We start from the raw sequence: 20,408 nt of genomic DNA, 5'->3' as shown, positions 1-20,408 counted from the left end.
TCCCATGAAATTGGAATTTAGCATCCAAACTAGATTGATCATTATCAATTCTTCCAGTGATTCAGAAGACACTGGGGGAAGCTGGCAATGCTTCTGGGGCATCATTTTGTCCAAGAGTCCTATTGTACCAGGGAAACTCAAAGGAGGTCAGGTGCAGGGATTCTTCATTTGATAGTACAAGTGCTAATAGGAAGTTTGCTGTGTTGAGATTAGACTTGTGGAATTTTCTGGGAAAATCAAAACACCATAACTCAAAACAAGAGAAGATTGCTAAAAAGTGATTGAATAGGTGAAAATTGGTAATCACCTAGAAAATTAGAAGGAGATGGCCTAATTTCACTTGTAGAATTGTAGAAATTACCAGAAAGCTGCTACAAAAAGTAGGTTTTCGGGAGAGAGGGTTGTTATTGAAAGAATTTCTTTTTGGAAAAGGTTTTAAATTAGGATAAATGCCTGTCATCAGTAATTGTGAAAGTGCATGCCTTCCTAGACACAGAAAGAGCCATGATCCATGCAGGTTGCATTCTGATTCAAGAACATTACTAAACGTCTTCTAAGAGCTTATGAACATGGGAAAATCCACTTGTGAGTTTTCAAAGGGCGCTGATGTTTCTTCTTTGGCTTCAGCAAACCTCCCACAATACCTGTTACTATGTAGTACCCAGAGTAGGCACTTAACACACAACCAAAATGTGTTCCTCAGAAGAGCTGGCTAGCGCGGACTGAGCCCTTGCTGTGTATGAGCAGGGCGTTGAACTGAGTGCTTTATATACAATGTCATGAATTCTTCTGGCAACTCCTATTTTACAGATAAGGAGACTGAATTTCAGAAAGAGTGGGCACCTCATCCAAAGTGATATAACAAGCTAAAATGACAGAGTCAAGAGCTAATGCCCATATGCTTTTCAACATATCGTGTAACTAAATGTAAGTTTACAAACATGGAGATGTTTGAGGAACAAGTGGGTTTGCGAGGTGGGAGGAGAGGAAAAGCTACAATCTATAGGAATAATTGGACTGCATTTGGGAAGGTGTTAATTGCGATGAGACTTGAGGAAAGAATGAAAAAGCTATAGAGGGGTGAGAGGGTGTTACTGATTAAGATTACAAAGAGCTCAATGTCACCCGTCATATCTGTGCTTTAAAATCAGGTAATGCAACTATTTGTAGCTATGAGGCTGGGAACATGTTGAAAGATTGGGTCAAGAATGTGCAGTGGGTCAAATAGTGATACTCTACCTACCCTAAAAAAAGAGATATGTCCGAGTTCTAAACCCTGGAACATTAGTATATGATTTTAGAATAAGGGTATGAATAGAAGAGAATCTTAGAATAAGAATATGATCTTAGAATAAGGGTTTTTGCAGATGTAATTAAAGTAAGAATATCCAGATGAGCTTATGCAGCGTTAGGGTGGGCCCTTAAACCTAATGCAGAGTGTCCTATAAAAGATGGAAAATAAGACACAGACACAGAGGGAAAGCCATGTGAAGACAGAGGCAGATATTGAAGTAATTTGTCCCTAAGCCAAGGAATATCACAGATTTCCAGAGCCCCTAGAAGCTGGGAAAGAGGTATAGAAGACGTTCTCTCTCAGCCTCTAGAAGGAGCCAGTCTTTTTCATGCCTTGATTTCAGAATTCTGACCTCCAGAACTATGGGTGGATAAATTTCTGTGTTTTAGCCACCAAATTCATGGTACTCTGTTATGGCAGCCCTAGGACACCAATTCAGGGTGTCTGTCAAATATGTGTCTGTGGACCTGCTTCCTCTAGCTCTCAGGTTTCTCTCAGGGTTCATGGAGCTTCTTTAGAGAAATATGAACCCATGATTTGGGAAACTGAGCTGTGTATTCTGGTTTGGAAGCTAGAGAAGATATATTCTTTAAAGTGACCTCTCAGGTGGTAGCTTTTATGTTCTCACTGTAGAATTGTCTAAACTGGCCCCAGAACCCAGAGGATTAGTTTGCATTCTCCGACTTCTCATCTTGATTCTTCTTTATTTCCTTCTGTGGTTTAAGCTCCAGCAATGTAATCAATATCCGTCTCCTGGGTGGTCCTGGACTGCACCATCCCTGCTTTACGCAGGTGTTCGCCAGAAAGATGGAGCAGTCTGCACCTTGGAAATGTTACAGACTTGAGATATGCTAAACCCAACGGACTAATATCACAGCGGCTTTCCAGTTTTTCTATCCCAGAGGTTGTTGCAGATTCATCCTTTGATGTCAGAGAGTTAGTAGACACCCCACAAAGGGTTAATATTCTGGCATCGGAATATTGAGACTCCTGATGCAAAGCCTCAGTGGGCACCAGCAGCAAGCCTGCTGGGGAAACAAACCCCCAGGGCTCTTAGAAGAGGCTCCGAGACACACCTTTAGTGTTGCCATAGATGCAAAACAGATACCAAGGGTCTGCATAAGCTGAAGCGCTTTATCCCGGCGGACGGATCTCCCGACCTGTGCTACCCTGACAGGTTCCTGTGGGTGCAAGACTCAGGTACGATGTGCAGGGATGAATAGGTATGAAAATGAAGTATGTCCACCATATCAGAGATTCTGGGCTGTGAACTGTCCAAGTCACTTCAGACCCTTTTATTTCCTCTTCCACTCTGTTCTCGTAAGGTTTAACTGAGGTCTTATCTCTGCAGTATTCATCTCTGCTATCTTTTGAAAACATCTGCTGTCTTTGCTAGTAATGAGGAGAAATGTGCTGTTAGCTGGTGAAGAAACAGCGCTGTTTCCACCCTTATTAATGCTTTAAAAAATCCAATTTACTCATTCATTCCAGTTTTTCAGCAAATATTTATCAATAACCTCTTTGTGCAGTTCTCTTTTAGGTAGAAGAGAGAAGGCAGGGATTTTAACAGACCACATTTTTTTCTCATGGAGCAGCTAGGCTGGTGGGGAAGAGACTGACAACGAAAAAAGAAATAAATGTGCACTAGTTCAGATGGTGATAAAGGGCTAGGAAGAAAAACCAGGTAAGGTAAGTAGGGAGAAGATGTTGGTAGGGGTCTTAATTAGCTTAGGCTGCTATAACAAATGCCATAGACCGAGTGCCTTAAACAATAGAAATTCACTTTCCCATAGTTCTGGAGGCCGGGAAGCCCAAGATCAGGGTCCCTGCTGATTCGATTCCTGGTGAGGTCTCTCTTCCTAGTTTATAGACAGATACTTCTTCACATGGTGGATAGGGGGCACTTATAAGGACACTAATCAGATTGAGTCCCCATCCTTATGATTTCATTCAACATTAATTATTTCCTTATTCCAAGTATAGTCCTATTGGGAGTTAAGGCTTCATTACATATGAATGCTGGAGGAACACAAGTCAGTCTATCACAATGGGACAGTGAAAGTTGCTGTTTTATGTTGGGTGGTCAGGATAAGCTCTCCTGACATTCGATCTGAGAGCCAAAGAAGTGAGGGAAGGAAACCTTGTTGGTAGCCAGAGTCTGCTTTCCAGACAGACAAAAAAGCAGAGTCTCTACAATAAGAATGTGTGTGGGGAGTTTGAGAAACAGCTAGGAAACCAGTGGGTGTGGAGTTCAATGAGCCAACCAGAGAGTGCAAAGAGTTGGACTGAGGAGAGCTGCAAGGGTTGGAGCCGATGGCACACCACTTTGTAGATCATCGTAATACCCCGAGTGGAGGGGTGGCATGGTCTGACCTAAGCTTCAGAAGGATCCCTCTGGTGGCGATGTGTGTACTTCTCTCTCCCTTCTTCGAGTAGTGGGTCTCAAAAGATGGCTCACAACACTTCTTTCCAACCTGCACATGCACATCTCTCCTCATATCAAGAAATAGAGCATGTTTCCTCTCTTCTTGAATCTGAGTTGTTCTTACAGTTGGCTCTGACCACAAGGATGCAGGGAAAGTGACATCATTGGACTCCTGAGTCTAGACCTGAAGAAGATGGACCATTTCTGTTTTCTGCCTCTTGAAACTCAGCTGCCATGCTATGAGGAGCACAAGGCCCAGGGAGAGGCCACGTAGAGGAAAACAAGGAAGCTGCAGTTGGCAGCCAGGGGAGCTCCCGGATAGCAATTGGCACCACTGGTCAGCTGCTCTCTTGGACTTGCCAGCCCTACCGGCTCCCTACACATCTGTAGCCTGAGCCAGTGTTACATGGATCTGAAGAGCTGCTCACCTGAGCCAGCCAACACATAGAGTCGTGAGGTAATAAAATAGCTGTTGTTTTAAGCCACCAGTTTTAGGATGATTTATTATGCAGCAGTGGGTAGTTGAGACACCACTTCTCATCCCCCTTTCCTTTCCCTCTCCTGTCTACCTCCCTCCTTCCCCTACCCCCTCCCACTTTTCCCTTCCCTCTTCCCTTCCATTTATTTTTCTTTCCTTTCCTTCTTTCTTTTTTCTATTATCTTTCTTTCCTTTTTATCCTCATATACCATCATCTGTTCATCCTGTACATGTATGCTGAGCCCATGTAGGGAAAAAAAGGCTAAATTCTTATGTCTAAGAAAATATTTACTAAAGAAGGGAAATAGCTGATAAGACGGGGTGTGTGGCTACCTATATATCACAGAATAGAAGAAGAAAGAGTTGAGAAAAATATAAAAATTGAAATAATGTATTTCCAACGGTTCTTGGTCTGAGATCAAGCTGGTTGTCCCAGAACTTATTCTTGCAAGTCTCCCGGGGATTGGGAGAGCACTGTAGTGTCTCATCCTTCCTGGAGCAGGAATAGGACTCTGAAGGCTGAGGATGTCATTGCTCTTTTAGAATCTTGACTTTAGTTACCGTTACCCTAAGAGTAATTAGCTTTCTCCTGATGCATAATAAATTTCCACAAATTTAGTAGTTTAAGACAATACCCATTTCATAAGCTCTCATTGTCATAAGTCAGAAGGCACATGCTAGGTTTTCTGATGAGTCTCAAAGGGCTGAAATCAATACATCAATCAAGCTGAATTCTTGCTTGTAGGCTCTGGAAAAGAATCCACTTCAAGTTCACTCAGATTATTGGCAGAATTCAGCTTCTTGAAGTTGTAGGATTGAGGTCTCCATTTCCCTACTGACTTGCAGCCAGAGGCTGTTCTCAACTTCTTCTAAGCCACCCACAGTCTCTGCCACATGGTCTCCTCCACCTACTGGTTAGCAAGAGTACATGGCATCCTTCTCCAGCTCCCAATCTCTGACCTTGTCTTCTGTGATGTGCTGGAGAAATTCTCTCCTTCTAAAGGGCTCATGTGATTAGGTCAGCCCTACCTGGATAATCTCCCTATTTTAAGGTAACTATGTCATATAACATCACTTTATCATGGGAGCAAAATCCACCATATTCACAGTCAGGTGCACTGTGCAGAGGGTACATACTGGGCGTGGAGGAGGGGACCATCTAATAATTGTGGTAAGCAGCACCAAAACTTGACAATTATTAGTGTTTTAAAAGATTTCACTCTTTAAGGAGCAGGAGGGCCAGACAATGAAGCAAAAGTCTGTGTGGACCGTGCTTGAGTTTTATTTGAGTACATAAGCTGATATGCATAGATACTTGTTTTTTTTTTTTTAAAGATTTTATTTATTTATTCATGAGAGACAGAGAGAGAGAGAGAGAGAGAGAGGCAGAGACACAGGCAGAGGGAGATGCAGGCTCCATGCAGGGAGCCCGACGTGGGACTCAATCCCAGGTCTCTAGGATCACACCCTGGGCTGAAGGCAGCGCTGAGCCACCCAGGTTGCCCGATACTTATTTTTTTGACTAAAGAAAGCGGAGAACTTTCGTTTTGTCTTCTTTTTGTTGGTGGGTGTCCACAAGTGGGGGAAGAGAATAAGAAGACAACTTGGCCTGTACATTCCCCATTGCCACCATGAACTGACTCTGAGCCCCTACCAGAGAAAAAGGAAAGAGCACAGGTTAGAAGCAGAAAATGACTGAGTTCAGGGAATCAGGAAGACACCGATTCTGTGAGGATTGCTTCAGAATTTTAATAACAGAGTATGGAGACCTCGACGCCCTTCCAGCATACCCCCTAGCCTTCCATACCTATGTTAGCTTTAGCCTCACTTGGTAAAGTACCGAGAGGAACAGCAGTATGGCCAGAGCTCCAGGCCCTTGCAACAGCAGGGGAATGGTGGTGTCAAGGACAATCAATCCTGGTCATAGTTCTAAACAGGGAAGGTAAGTTTGAGTGGCTTTTTTAAAATAAAAGAGAAAGAAATATCAGTTGCATTTTATAATCCTAGCTCAGAATGGGAATCATGAAATTAATTTCTGTTTTACCATCTCTTATCCCTAGAAACAGTTTTGTCATTTCCTTTTCTAGAAACTGCAACGAAAATTCACAAGCTTATTTTGCTTTGTTGCTGATAACACCCATGAAACATTTTTCTTTGTCTGGCTCATCCAATTGTTTAAAGCCTTTCTGATTACATTACTTAGAGCTCTAGACTGCTTCCTCCTGGGTACCTGGAACCTTTATGAAGACTTCAGTTAGTTCCCTCATTTTAAAGACTGTCCAGACATCAACAGAAGATAATTGCCACATGCTGTGTTTCCAGTAGCATATAAATCACGTAAAAGTAGACAAGAATAATTTTTATATTAGTGAGATCTAAGAGCCCAAGGTTTAATTAAGTGAAACTTACTTGTAAGTTGTTCTTTTTAAGAATGGCTTCACTGAGCATCACCTGTCCCTTCTCTTGATCGTGAGGAGAGGCTCTGCAGTGTAGTCTCATTGGTAAATAAATGATGTCATTTGGCTGGGAGATTGAGAACGGGAGCGCAGTCTTGCCTGTGCCCAGGCAAAACACATGTAGGGCGGATTGACTTTCTCTCTATTTGTCGAGCTTACTCCTATTGCAGAGTCTTTGCGTACACTGCTTCCTTTGCCCAAAATGCTCTTCTCCCAGGTCTCCAAAGGCTTGGCGATTTCCATCCTCCAATGGGTACTTCGCTGTTGCTGTTGGTCACATAGCCCTATTTTGTTTCCTGCATAGCATTTATAACTATCTGAAATCATCGTGTTGCATGTTTTCTTTTGTAACCTGCTGTTGACTGAGACCTTTTATATTACTTTTAAATAGCTGACTTAGGTTCAGAGCTGAGGACAAGCAAGTTGTTATATACCTCTGAATTCTAAAAATTGCCATAAAAGATCAGGCCAAGGTCCCTCCCTTGGGTAACTAAATAACTACAGATATGGCCCTGTTACCCACAACAGATTGGGGAGAGGGTTCTAGAAATGAATGGGGGTGGGGGCCAGGGACCACTGGCCTTGTGAAATGGTGGGAGGTTACTTCCTCCACTCCCATTACTATCTGGCCCAACTAGGTGACCCCAGAGTCTCCATAGTCTTGTTCCTAGAGCTGGAGATTTCATTGACGGAAGGCTGGTATCTCCTCATTGGTAGATGATAGATGACTGGCCAGCTGCAGAATGGGCAGTGTGGTGAGGGAGTGACTAGAAGAGTTGAATGTGTTCTGGGGGGAGCTGATGAACACAGAGTGTTAATTCCTTTTCACCTAGAATTACCTGAAGACAGGATGCTTAGTGGAGCAGATGGTACCAAAGGAGTGACTATGGACTGTGGTCTGGGGTACCTTATAAAACTGCTATTTCCCATGGACTCTAGAAAAGCTGGAAGAGGACCTTCAGGGTTCCTGATGCTCTCCATCAAGGAGCACAGAGGTCGGAGAAGAACACAGAGTTGCAGTCCTGACCAGGCAACAGGAAGATAAAGCCCTCTGGGGAATGTTGAAAGGGGTTCAGTGTCCTAACACACAAGCCATGGTCTATGTTAGGACCTGATCATTTAAAGACTGTTCTGTCTCACAGATGCTTTTCTAATGAAGCTTTATCAAACTGGCTCAGCTCAGAAGTAAGATATAATAGTGACAGGAGGTGTCAGCACTACACCATCAGCTAAAAGCTTTGTTTGCCTAAAGTAGGACATCTGGTCACTTCCTGGCATGCCTTGATGACCATTTCATTGTTTGGGAGGAGTTTCAGACATAGGAAAACATGTCTCTAAGATTTTACTGAGGCAGATATTTCTTAAATGTGAGGAAAAAGATTCTAAACAAGAGTATGACTCAAGAGGGAAGGGCATTTGTGAGAGTACATAAGGCAGGAAAGGAAGTCTCTAAAACAACCCAATAGTCTCCCAGGGAGTTCTCCAGTGAGTGTACATTTGAAAAGGTCATGTACACAAAAAATTGAATGAGCAAGAGATAACCAAGAATGAACAGTGAAAGAACATGTTGTAAAAGCTAATGACTAGGCTCAATTATCACTGTGAAAAGTGAAGGAAACAAAAGGCATGATGTCTATTCTCAGAAAAGAATATGAGAAAAATGGCTCAGAATAATGTTTTTGCAAAATGATGCAACATTAGGTGAAAGGAAGGTCAGTTTCCTTGCTTCTGTCTTCTTTCTGTCTCCTTGACCAGGAACAATGAACATCAAGCTGGGTGAGTATGGAAGAGACATTACTGAAAGAGACATAAGTTGTTCATAAATGGAAGATCTGTCATGTTCCTGGATCAATGAGGGTAGGTATTCAATTCTTGCCAAAGTTATGTATAGAATCAACAAAAATTCCAATTAAAATCCCCATAGGTAAATGTTCTCCAAAGCACATGTTGAAGAATGATTATTACAGCACAATTCAGGGTAGCTGAAAACTGGAAATAATCCAGCAGAATATTTAGATAAATTGTTGTGTAATCACACAGTGGAATACTATACAGCAGTGAGAAAGAGCAGCTACACTTTACAACATGAATGAATTTTGCAAACATAAGGTTTATTATAAAAGAAGCCAGACACAAAATAACACACACTGTATGACTCCATGCATAACAGGCAAAGCCAGTCTATACTGTTAGAAGTCAGATGGTAGCTACTGTGAGGAGTAAAGACTAGAAGGGGCATGTGGGGCTCTTAATTTAGAAACTGATTAGGAAAGTACCAATTTTGTGAAAATTCAGGCGTACACTTGTGATTTGTGTACTTTTCTGTAGCTATGCTATGTGCTAATGAGATGTTTACATCATCTACAAGTAAAGAACTAGTTCCATGGGATTTTGTTTTGGAACTTGACCAACTCTTCTGAAGTGTATATGGAAAATTATAATTGTTAGTGCATGTATTAATCAGGGTTCTCCAGAGAAACAAAAAGAAAATATATATTTGATTTGTTATAAGAAATTAACTCAGTCAATTGACGAGTCCCAAGATCTGCAGTCAGCAAGCTGGAGTCTCAGGAGAGCCAATGGTACAGTTGCAACATGAAAGCTGGCAGCTGGGAGACCCAGAAAGAGCCAGTGTTTCTGTTTGAGTCTCAAAGCATGAACAGAATGTCCAGCTCAGAAGCAGTCAGGTAAGAGCAGTTTCCTCTTAGACTTTTTTTTTTTTTTTTTCTATTTAGGCCTTCACCTGACTGAATGAGGCTGACCCACAGAAGGAGTACAATCTGCTTTACTCGGTCTACTAATTGACAAACACCCTCACAGACACCCAGAGTAATGTTTGACTGAATACCTGGGTACTCTGTGGCCCAGTCATATTGATACATAGAAATCAACCATCACAGTCCAATCCCTGCCAAGTTGGCACCCAGGGGCATCTCCTTAAACCATACTTAATCACCAAATAAAAACAATAACAAAGTCATAATTCCACCCAAGATGATACAACTATCCTATATATGACTAAAAACCCACTAACTAGTAAGGTTATAGTCCTTGCTCTTCTCCTTGACAATCTGTAATTTAAATACTATAATGAAAAATTAACAATATTTCAATATTATGATATAAATAATGAATATAATATTATGTTACATGATAAGGGAATAGGAGGAAAAAATAGAGATGTTATCTGTTATATACACTCATATGTGTAGCTATATTTGCACATGTATATGGTGAACATATATATGTTAAGATACATATTCAAAACAAAATAAGGAAAAAATACCCATGACAATTATAGTTCTCATCTCTGAAACTGGTCATGTCGTCTTGGCCGATATTTATAGCTACCTTCTTGGGACGCCTGGGTGGCTCAGCAGTTGAGCACCTGCCTTCAGCCCAGGGCCTGATCCCAGGGTCCTGGGATCGAGTCCCACGTCGGGCTCCCTGCATGGAGCCTGTTTCTCCCTCTGCCTGTGTCTCTGCCTCTCTCTCTCTCTCTGTCTCTCATGAATAAATAAAATCTTAAAAAAAAATACAGCTACCTTCTTCCACTACCCATTTTGTATTTCCTTTGACTTCAGCAAATGCCTTAGCTGGTCATGATTCTTCATCTGGTGGGATGACCCAAACCTTCATTCCTAAGGGGTCTAGGCCATTAATAGCCCTGCCTAGATTGGGTTGTTGTAGTTTTCCATCGGCCTTAGTAGCAGAGCATAGCCATACTAGGAGACGCTGTAAGGGATCTCCTGTATTCCAGACGTATTCTTCTCTCCTCCATTGTGGAGTTGCAGTCCGGTTTCCCGTTGGCAGGCAGAGTCAATCTCCCCAGACAACAGTAACTCCCTTCTTTGCCTGATGATTCAGAAGCATGAGGAGGCCAAAGTGGCCAGGCGGCAGTCTTAACTTCCAGTTCAATGGAATCATTGTTGTATCTTCTGGTGGAAGCATTCCTCCTTCTGGAACTAAGACCTCTAGGCCAGCAGAGCATATGGTCTCGAGAACAGGAAGCAAAGATTTTGCTAGTGGGTCACTAGGGGTAAGTGAGCGGTGCCATTCACATTTCCACCCCCAATCACTAGACTCTGGAGTCCTGGCAATGGGAGACACACCACTATATACTGGATGCTGTTTCAGAGCATCTGCAGCCCTCAGAAGAACTTGGCCCTAGCCAGTGCTGCGTCCTCAAGAGGCCATACTACTGTTCCACCAAATCAGCGGCTTCGGGTGGGTGGGGAGCAGGGTAAGACCGCTGAATCCCCTGAGCATGGGCCCACTCCTACACTCCATTTGCTGTAAAGTGGATTATGTGAGCAGAAACGATGCTGTGTGGAACACTGTGGCCGTGGCGGAGGCTTTCTGTGAGTCCACGGATGGTAGTTCTGGCAGAAGCATTGCCTGCAGGGAGGGTTCATCTGTATCCAGGGGAAAAATGGACTCCATTAAAAACAAAACAGCGTCCCCTCCATGAGAGAAGTGGTCCAGGGGGCTCAGCTGGCTGATCACGCGGGGAATGGTGCTCAGTGGGGACAGCGCTGCTCTCCTGCCAGCACTTGGGCAGTCAGTGGTGGCCATAGCTAGATCGACCTCAGTGCGTGGGACTCGCCATTCCTAGGCCCATGCAGAACCTTCGTCTTCGCCATCACCCGTACTTTGCTCACAAGCTCATAGGTGATCGTGGAAGTAGGGGGAGTGGGAGAGAAGGGGCCGAATCATAGCTACAGGATGGGTTACTTGATGATTATAATCCTCCTCTGTTGAGGTGACCCGTTGGTGAGCATTCAGATAGGACACAGACACAGATAGCTTCTTGTTCTTTGCCACAAACTTCTTTTTTAAAAATATGTTACTTATTTATTCATGAGAGACGCACACAGAGAGAGGCGGAGATGTAGGCAGAGGGAGAAGCAGGCTCCCCATGGGAAGCCCGATGCGGGACTCGATCCAAGGACCCCGGGGTCACACCCTGAGCCAAAGGCAGATGCTCAACCGCTGGGCCCTCCAGGTGTCCCTTGCCACAAACTTCTTCCCCAAATTTCATTGTCACCAATTTTCCAATCATGTTCCTTCCAAGTCCCTGACCATCCAGCCAAACAAATGCCTGCAGCCCATGAATTGTAATATAATCACACATTTGGTCACTTTCCCTCCAAGCAAAGGCAATAACCAGAGGCATTGCTCAAAGGTCTACCTACTGGATGGATTTCCCTTCACCACTGTCTTTCATGGATGTTTCAGACTGCTGCAACTGTCTACTTTTAAGTGGTACCTCCATATTGTACAGAATAATCTGTCAAATATCTGAATCTTCTCTCCTTCTGTCCACTTATCATAAGGAAATTCCCCATGAAGTGCAGGATGGGGCAAAAAGTCAGCGTAGCAGGAGAGGACCATGGGGAATAAGTCACTTCTTCATGTGACTTATTTGTGCCTGCGGGGTCTACTCAGACCGGGTCATGAGTATACCACTTCCATTTAATGATGGAGTGTTGCTGTGCACACCCAAATTTATGGCTTAGTGGGTCCACTAACACCCAGTTCATGATGAGACCCCGGGTCCTGGGATCGAGTTCCGTGTCGGGCTCCCTGCAGGGAGCCTGCTTCTCCCTCTGCCTGTGTCTCTGCCTCTCTCTGTGTGTCTCTCATGAATAAATAAATAACATCTTTAAAAAAAAATAAAACTTTGATAATCAAAACAGTGTCATCCTTTGCACCAAAAAGTGATATTAAAAAAATCACCAGAAAAGAAGTAGTTCCGTAATCAGTTGAGTGTGTGCATTTGTACATATTGTGTCTAATATAAAAGAATGATTTTCAATAACATTATTGGGAATACTGACAAAATATTTAGAGATAAAATTAAATTTAAAATCTTGCAGTTATGACAAAAATATGAGAGTTAAATCCAAGAAAAAGTAGAGATGGAGAAAGATTTATAAGTATAAAATATGGTGACATATCCCATGAGCCTTAATAAAATTCACATTCCTTCTCCTGGGAAAAAATTCTTAGAAAACTCAGAAATGAGATAAAGATTTTTGAATAAGATTTTTCTTTTAGCGTCATTTATGATTCCCAAAAATATCCAATAGGGAAATGTTTACATAAATTATGCTGCAGTAATTTAATATTATGTACGCAGTCTCCAAAAAAACAAGAGTCTAAGTGCATCAGGCAAAACACTTTTACTAACAGCAAGCTACAAAAAATCCCTTTAACTTATATTATGATGCTAAGTAGATAAACAAGAAAAACCTATAAAATTACTTAAATATAACATGTTTCTGTAGAAAATTTAGAAAACGTATTTTAAAAAGAGAAAACACAAGCTCTATATAATCTCACCGTCCAGGACTAAGCTTTGTTACCATTTTGTTGAATATCTTTCTAGACTTTTCTCAATGTACATACACATTTAAGTAAAAACTATAGCGACACCTTATACCATATTTTGTCACTTATGTTTTCATTCAATTACATGATAAATTATCTTCATGAAAAATAAGTCACAGTCTAAGGCTGTGATTAACTAAATAGTATTTCTTTATATATTTCTTTTTACATAGCATTTCTTTTAATGTAAGTGATGTACTTAATCATTCCCATATTATCTTTTCCCCCCACTTTTTCTTTGTAATAATATTTAATGCTGTGAAGATCAACCTGATAACCAACTCATATCCTTAAAAAGTTGCTTTAAGGTATATGGGGTTTTTTAAGCCCGAAAATATGATAAATGTTATGATTCATAATTAATGTGGAATTATAAACATGAATGGGAAATGAGCTCTAAGATGATAGAGAATTTACTAAGAAAGTTACTTTGGTTTTTAATTTCCAAATATACGAAAATGCCTTTTAAAAGTGAGAAAAAAATATGTATAGTTAAAAAGTCAAATATGCCAGAAAGGTTTCTAAGGAAAGCAGCTCTATGGAGAAGGGTGAAGCTTGTTCATTGTCTAATTTAGGTGAAAGAGCAGTATTCCTGTGGTGTTGCTTTAAAACCTAATCTTAGAATGTACAGATCATCTCTTTAAGGTAACATCTCCCACAAGGGCATTTGTTCTCTAGAATTTTCCGTTCAATTTTTAAGAAAAGAACTCTCCTTTCTGGAAGGGTAAATGCCTGTCTACTGGGGCATCTAATCCTGGGCTGAAGGTTGGCTTGACCTATTAGTTATAGACTTCAGTTGTCCACCTTGAGCCTCTGATATACCCAGAATTCCCAAATTCAAGCTTTCCTGGGGTTCTTGAAATCAGGTCAGACTATCTCCCTTTGCTGATACTCATCCATCCCTGCATATTCTTGACCACAAATTCTTCCACTTGGATTGTCCACAACGCCTATATCTGCTTTCCATTTTTCAGAAATGTATTGACATCTTAAATCTACTCATAGTTGTCTCCTTTCTCTTCTTTGTGGTAAGTTTATACCTTTAAAAATTATTATTATTCCCCTTGCAATAAATTAGTGGAGGCTCAGGAAGGAGAGGAGATAGATGTATGTCTAATACATCACTTAGAACCGTAAGTTAGCTGTTTGTTTTAAGTGTAACTTGATTATTATTGATTCTAGGTTGGGCATCTTGTGTATTCAGCAAGTTGGTATCACTGAATTTCAATTTCTCCGTCTGTATGACGGGTTAGCATAAAACAGGGCCTGTCTACTTAGATGGGATCAAAGGAAATTATCACATGCATGCATAAGGGCTTTATGAAGCCCCAAAACTACACACAGCTAGGGTTTATTTTATTGCCTCAGTCTTCTCCCATGTGTGATATGGTTATTTCATCTTATAACCTGCCTCATAAAGGAGGTTTCTTAAAAACTATGGACTCTTTCTCTTCTAAACCTGTTTTATGCTTAGCAAAACATCATAGAATTTTTTAATCAAGCCCATTTCTTCAAAAAGGGGTTACTTTTTGGATCACCTCTATGGTGCTATTTTCTTTTTATTATTTCAAAATGTCACAGGCCTTAGCAAAATTGTCTAATAGGCAAGACCACGCTACACTGCTTTTTTTTTTTATTATTATTATTTCGGTAAGAAAACCAATTAGCTGGTAAAAGGAGAATAAAAGTACCTGTGAAATCTTTAATCAATGTGCTAATTGAAAAAGTAGTTCATTTTCCTTGTTGTTGTCAGATCATTAGGATCATGTTGTAATTCATCAGCCTCCAAAGAAGAGGGAGGAAATGTGAAATCGCTCAAGCACCTTGGCTCCTGGTATTTTTACTAGACATAACTTTCTTCTAATGCCTTACCTTATGCATTCTAGCTGACCTAAAGGCAAATTCAAAATGATCAATACAACCAAGCTTTTATTCTCTCTCACTTGCTGCTGTGACTCTGTGCAGTTCACTTTTTGGTGATTAATAACTAGCTAGGGCAACTTGCCTGTGGACATGCACAGCATTTCCTGTCCAGTCATCAAGCCATTAATCTGCATGTATCAGCAGTAGGCATTAATCATTAATACTAAAATACAGGGTTGTCATTAGGCAAGAGATTAGTAGTGTAGAATGTGTCCATTGCTAAAAGACAAAGAATTCAGTATCCATTTCCAGGCCCCTAAATTATGCACCTGAAAATCATTACTGTCCATAGCCTGTTACTCTAGGATTAACACAATTATGAGCCATAACTTGCTTTATATATCAGTTCTGCTCTTCGTTTCTGGGGACAAGGAGACTGAAATACATTTCAGTTTGTGGAGATCATACTCGTGAGAACGAGTGGTTATTTCCGTAACCTGACCTCAACCCTCCCCCCCCTGCTCCCCAGAAGTCACAATTTTTGGTTATTTATTTTTTTTACAGCTTTCAGTGGATTTTTAAAAGCTATTAAAAGTCAGTATAAGTTTTTTCTAATTACATTTTAATTTGTGTTCAATGAATGGGGCAGAAGAACCAAATATTATGAGATTTATAGAAGTTGACATGCAGACGTTTCTTTATTCCAAGAAAGTTGTAAATATCTTCCAGACTAACATTTCCTAAGCTTGCATGACTATAGGGATCATTTAAAGCGTCCTCGGTGATCTTCTACTCTAGAACTCGGCTGCTTCAAATGGCCACCTATTGTTGCCTTCAAATCTGCAGGCTGACTGTGTGTCTGCCAGTTAGCTCCGTGTGTGTGATCTCGGCCAGGCTCCCTGTGTGTCTGCAGTCAGCTCTCAGGTAGGTTTGCGTGGTCTCAGGTGTCTGGGGCTGACTGGCTGTCCGCTGGGTGATGGGGCGACAGAGGCCACGTCTCTACCAATGCAGGCGGGGCTGGCTATCTGGCCACAGTGAGAGAACCAGCAGAAACAGGCAAGGCCATCTGAAGCTTAGGCTGGGAACTGGCCCAGCGTTCCTCCGCCCCACTGCTGCTCAGGGCAAGTCCAACAACCAGCCCGACTCAATGTGGGGAGATCAACTTTACATCTTCACGGGAGGAGTTGCAGAGCCACATTGCAAGTGACATAGATGCAGGGAGGGGCAGAGGGTTTTGAGCATCTTAGAGATAAAAAAAAAAATCCACCCCACAGATTATTTAAAAAGACAGGTTCCTGGGCCCTACCCCACAATGTCCATCTTAGGACTACACAAGGTTGCAAATTCTATTCGGTTCCACTCCCATCCAGGGCCCTTAGAAAAATCTATGAAACTTTCTAGTCTACTGTGTTTCACTCGCGACCCCCTCCCTCTCGGAGATTGACAAAGTAAATGAAGACTTCCCTCAACCCCATTTTTTTCTGCAAAATAAAATAAACTAGGTTGAACTACTTAGTTTCTCTTTCAAAATATAGGACAATAAATCTCCCGGAGTTCGACAGTAGCTCCATGGTGTTTGTATGCCAATATTACTGGTCATTTGGTCAAACTTGGCTTTCAAAATATGATGCTATTAACCTAATGGAAGAGTATCACCGAGTTCATTACCCTGACAAATATTTATTGAGTATCTAGTATATAAATATAAAGATACTAAACACAGCCTTTTTGGTTAAACATTGGGTTTTCTTTAAAAAAAAAAGAAAAAAGGGGAAAATTTTATGCCAGAAAACTTTCTAGGAATGTCTTGGAGTTAGTGGTATTAGTTAAATAATATATTTTCTTACATATATATTTGCCCTAAGCATCAACAAAAGCCCTTGTCTTGAAAGTTCAGGTAATTTTTGGACTGCAGGAGTACTAAAAAAGATCATTTAGTGTTCAGATTCAAAGTTAACACCCTCAAATTCTGTGTTCTTGTGGGTTTTTTTTTTTCTTTTTTGGGATAGCTTGGTTATTTGACAGCTAGTAACACAAAGAACGGGATAGATTTTAACCTAAATTCACAGGGTGACTACAGGTGGAAGACAACACTTTATGTCTCGGCAAGGACCGTGGTGTAGATGAGACCATTTCGGTGTTCAGACTTAACGAGCCATATCGGTGGGTGTCTCCTATGTTTTCTAGTCTAAAATGATGGTTCTTAGATAATGAAGCTTTTCCTTCCCTCCGTAAACTTTCTCCCGGAGTGCCTATTAAATAGGAAGCACTTAGGATGTGTCAGGTTGCAAAACAAAGGACCCTGCTTTGCCGATTTACTGAAATCCTAAGGAGTCCGCAGTCTTCAGGGATTATCAACGCTGGTAGCAGTCCCTTGTGCTCAAAGGAAAAATTTTAAATTATGGGAAGTAAGGCAGGTACCACGTTGTAGGTGTGTTGGTTGGAAAGACTTCCCCAGAAGGTTTTGATTTCAGAAGGTATCAACTGCACCTCCCCTGAAACACCATCTATTTAAATTATGAAGTGCAGGAAAATAAAGATAGGAAACGCTCTCCAAGGAGCCTGGGGATCTGAGAGTGTCCAGGGAGGAGCATGGGAATTGGGGGATTCCAGGTTCCCAGAGAGGCAGGAGCCCAAGTGCTGAGGAGCAGGAGGCGGCCTGGAGGCAGCCCTCGGCCAGGGCCCACAGGAAGCAGAGGGCGTGGCTGGCTAGAGCTGACGGAAAATTCCAGAGCCTAGAGGCAGTGCCTTGGGGACGCCACAGTGTCTTCGGCCTGGGCTTCATTAAACAAACAATAACAAAATAGCCCTCAGGAAACAATAACAACAAAGATCACCCCTAAAGTAGGAGTCTTCAGAAATAAAATAAATAACATGGAGGTCGTTTATTTTGTTACACAAGAGTGAAAAAAAAATGATCCCGGCCTTCAGGCCTTGTTAATAGAGGAGCCTTCGGAGAGAGCGAAGACCCCGCCAGGAAGCAGGCAGGATGGGGGAACCCGGGGCGCCGGCTGGGGGAGCCAAGGCTGAGGCTGAGGAGGGTGGTCTGGGGGCGACAGGCCTGCCCAGCTGCACCGGGACCTGAGCACAGGGCTCCGGGAGGAGTCCGAGAAGCTGGGCTCGGTGTGTGGTTTGGGCCAGGGCACATGTGGCGGCCAGAGAGCCAGGAGGGTTAGAAGCTCCCGGGCCGGGCAGCCACATCCGTCCACTGAGCGGCTGCCAGCCACGACGGCCTGTTCTTCTGCCCCTTTAGGACCCTCAGAGTTTGAACTGATGTAAAAACATTTAGTCTGATCATCGGGACACAGATAGACAAGTGCAGGTATGGCCCAGGGACGTATATGATTAATAGAACATTTATGACTCACAATGTCAGCCTGTAGGTGCGATGTGCGTGACCGATGGCGAAGGCGAGGAGAACTCCTTGGGCTGGAACCGAACCAGAGGGAGGGATCACGGAACCGGGAAGCTTCCGAGAGGAGAGTGCATTTGGCCAGTCTGACAGTCGGTGCAGATCGAAGTCAGGCATTGGGATTCCAGCGTCAACCCTCTTTGGTTTTCCTTGGATTGCTGCCGCTCACCAGCTCCGTGACCTCAGGCCAATACTGACTGTCTCTTGCCTCAGTTTCCCCTTTTGTAATCCAGAGGATTTGCCTCACAGAGTTGTTTGAGGGTTAAATGAGTGCATACGTGAAAAAACCTCAGAAGAGTCTGTCCCACTATTTTTTTTTTTTAAGTGGGAAATATCAGAAAGGGAGACAGAACATGGAAGACTCCTAACTCTGGGAAGCGAACTAGGGGTGGTAGAAGGGGAGGAGGGCGGGGGGGTGGGGGTGACTGGGTGACGGGTACTGAGGGGGGCACTTGACGGGATGAGCACTGGGTGTTATTCTGTATGTTGGCAAATTGAACACCAATAAAAAATAAATTTATTATTAAAAAAAAAGAAAAAAGAAGAGTCTGTCCCATCAACACTTGATAAATGATGGCCCTTATTCTCTGCTTCCCAGGAGTTGTCAGAATGGTGGGAGGAATTTATCACCAATTTAAATGTTTCCAAGGGCAAGACAGGTAAGGCCCATTGTGTGAAACCAGGTGGAGAATTGGAGAGTGTGTGACCAGTTCCAGATCTACCCCTTTCCAGTCTTCTGTCAAATTTTCTGATTTGTCAAGAGAAGTTGGATATCAGGATTTTTATATAAGACCTCCCAGTTTTCAAATACTGGAAACAGTCTTAAATTTTTTTCTAAAGTCTGTGCGGACTCGTCCAAACTACCTGTGACCTGTGTCCTGCCCACGGGCAAAATTTCTGTCACCGCTGATGAGCATGGTCTGACACGGCCCAGACATTTGAGCAAAGATTACCTCAGGGGAGCACCAAGCAAGCCTCACTGTCAAGTAGGGTGTTGTTGTTGTTGGTTAGTGTCAAACCTGAGCCCTCCGCAAATGTCTCCTTGTTCCCTCTAACAAAGGAGAAGGACAGTTATCAGGCACACGGTCCTATATGCCAACACACTTTAAGAATGAAACCCGAAGGGCTGTATTTGTTGTTCATCTCCTCTTGAAACCTGCGCGATTTGTACCAGGCCACCCTACTAACCACATCCCTTTGTTAACTAGAGCAACCTCAGCACATTTCTACCCGGCTGCTGCTCTGCCCAAGGTCTCGTCTGGGGCCCTGAGTTGGCTATAAAATGGAAACAGATGCCTGCTTGGCCCAGAAGGACCTCCATGCAAAGGCATCAAAGGTAGATATAGTTCAGATGTTTGGGAACTGATTCAGGCCCAAACTTGTGGGTCAGTGAACACTTCCATAAAATTCAGTTACTGGGGTTTTGGTTTTGGTTTGGACATATTTCCTTAAGTATGGCCTTGTCCTAGAACTTATTTATGATACTGACTTGTAAGTTTTGGGATTTTGTAGATGGGAGGTACGGCATAGGAAGTGCTAAGTCTAAATATGAGAAGCACTGCTATATGTTAAGTGTATACAATAAAAAAACATTCTACATTTGAGAATTCAATATTTTAGCTGTTTCCTGGCTAAAGGCCAGCTTTTGTTCAGCTGCTTGGACCTATTCGAGTTATTACTGTAGCTTGCAGGGAAAGAATCGATATTAAAACCATAGAGATTCACACAAGACAGAGGCTTCTCTAATAGCCTTGGTCTCTTGGTCCTGTCTTCTAATTTGTTCTTGCAACTACTTATACCTGTGGCATCACACAACTGTGTGTGCCTACTCTACGTGCAACCTCCTTCTGAAGAATGTGTCTTGGGGAGTTCAGTCTCTATCTTCAGCCTCCTTACTGCCAGGGCCTCCGTCACCCCGCCCACAAGAGGTTGGACCTCTGGTCTTTGTCATAATGGGGAAAGAACTATTAGGAAATCTGACCATGAGGTAGCTTGCTGAGATGCTGCCTAGAGCAGACTTCCAAGGTGAAGGTGACACACTGGCCCCAACAGATCTACTCTCTTGAGGACAGTGAATGAGAAGTTGA

The 20,408-nt window shown here is 42.5% G+C and overlaps 2 long non-coding RNA genes across 2 annotated transcripts; both read left to right on the top strand.

Moving 5' to 3' along the window:
• Positions 1–803: 803 nt before the first annotated feature.
• LOC144305844 (uncharacterized) lies at positions 804–10,148 on the top strand. The gene is made up of 4 exons (XR_013372865.1): positions 804–927; positions 3,846–4,176; positions 8,409–8,510; positions 9,389–10,148. It is a non-coding gene; the product is annotated as an uncharacterized LOC144305844 (long non-coding RNA).
• A 3,968-nt stretch (positions 10,149–14,116) lies between these two features.
• Positions 14,117–18,704, top strand: LOC144305796 (uncharacterized). The gene is made up of 4 exons (XR_013372844.1): positions 14,117–14,880; positions 15,756–15,833; positions 16,979–17,072; positions 18,286–18,704. It is a non-coding gene; the product is annotated as an uncharacterized LOC144305796 (long non-coding RNA).
• The last annotated feature ends 1,704 nt before the right edge of the window (positions 18,705–20,408 follow it).

Source organism: Canis aureus, chromosome 36, assembly GCF_053574225.1.
Source record: "Canis aureus isolate CA01 chromosome 36, VMU_Caureus_v.1.0, whole genome shotgun sequence".
Taxonomy (NCBI): domain Eukaryota; kingdom Metazoa; phylum Chordata; class Mammalia; order Carnivora; family Canidae; genus Canis; species Canis aureus.
This window is presented reverse-complemented; position numbering and strand designations above follow the sequence as displayed.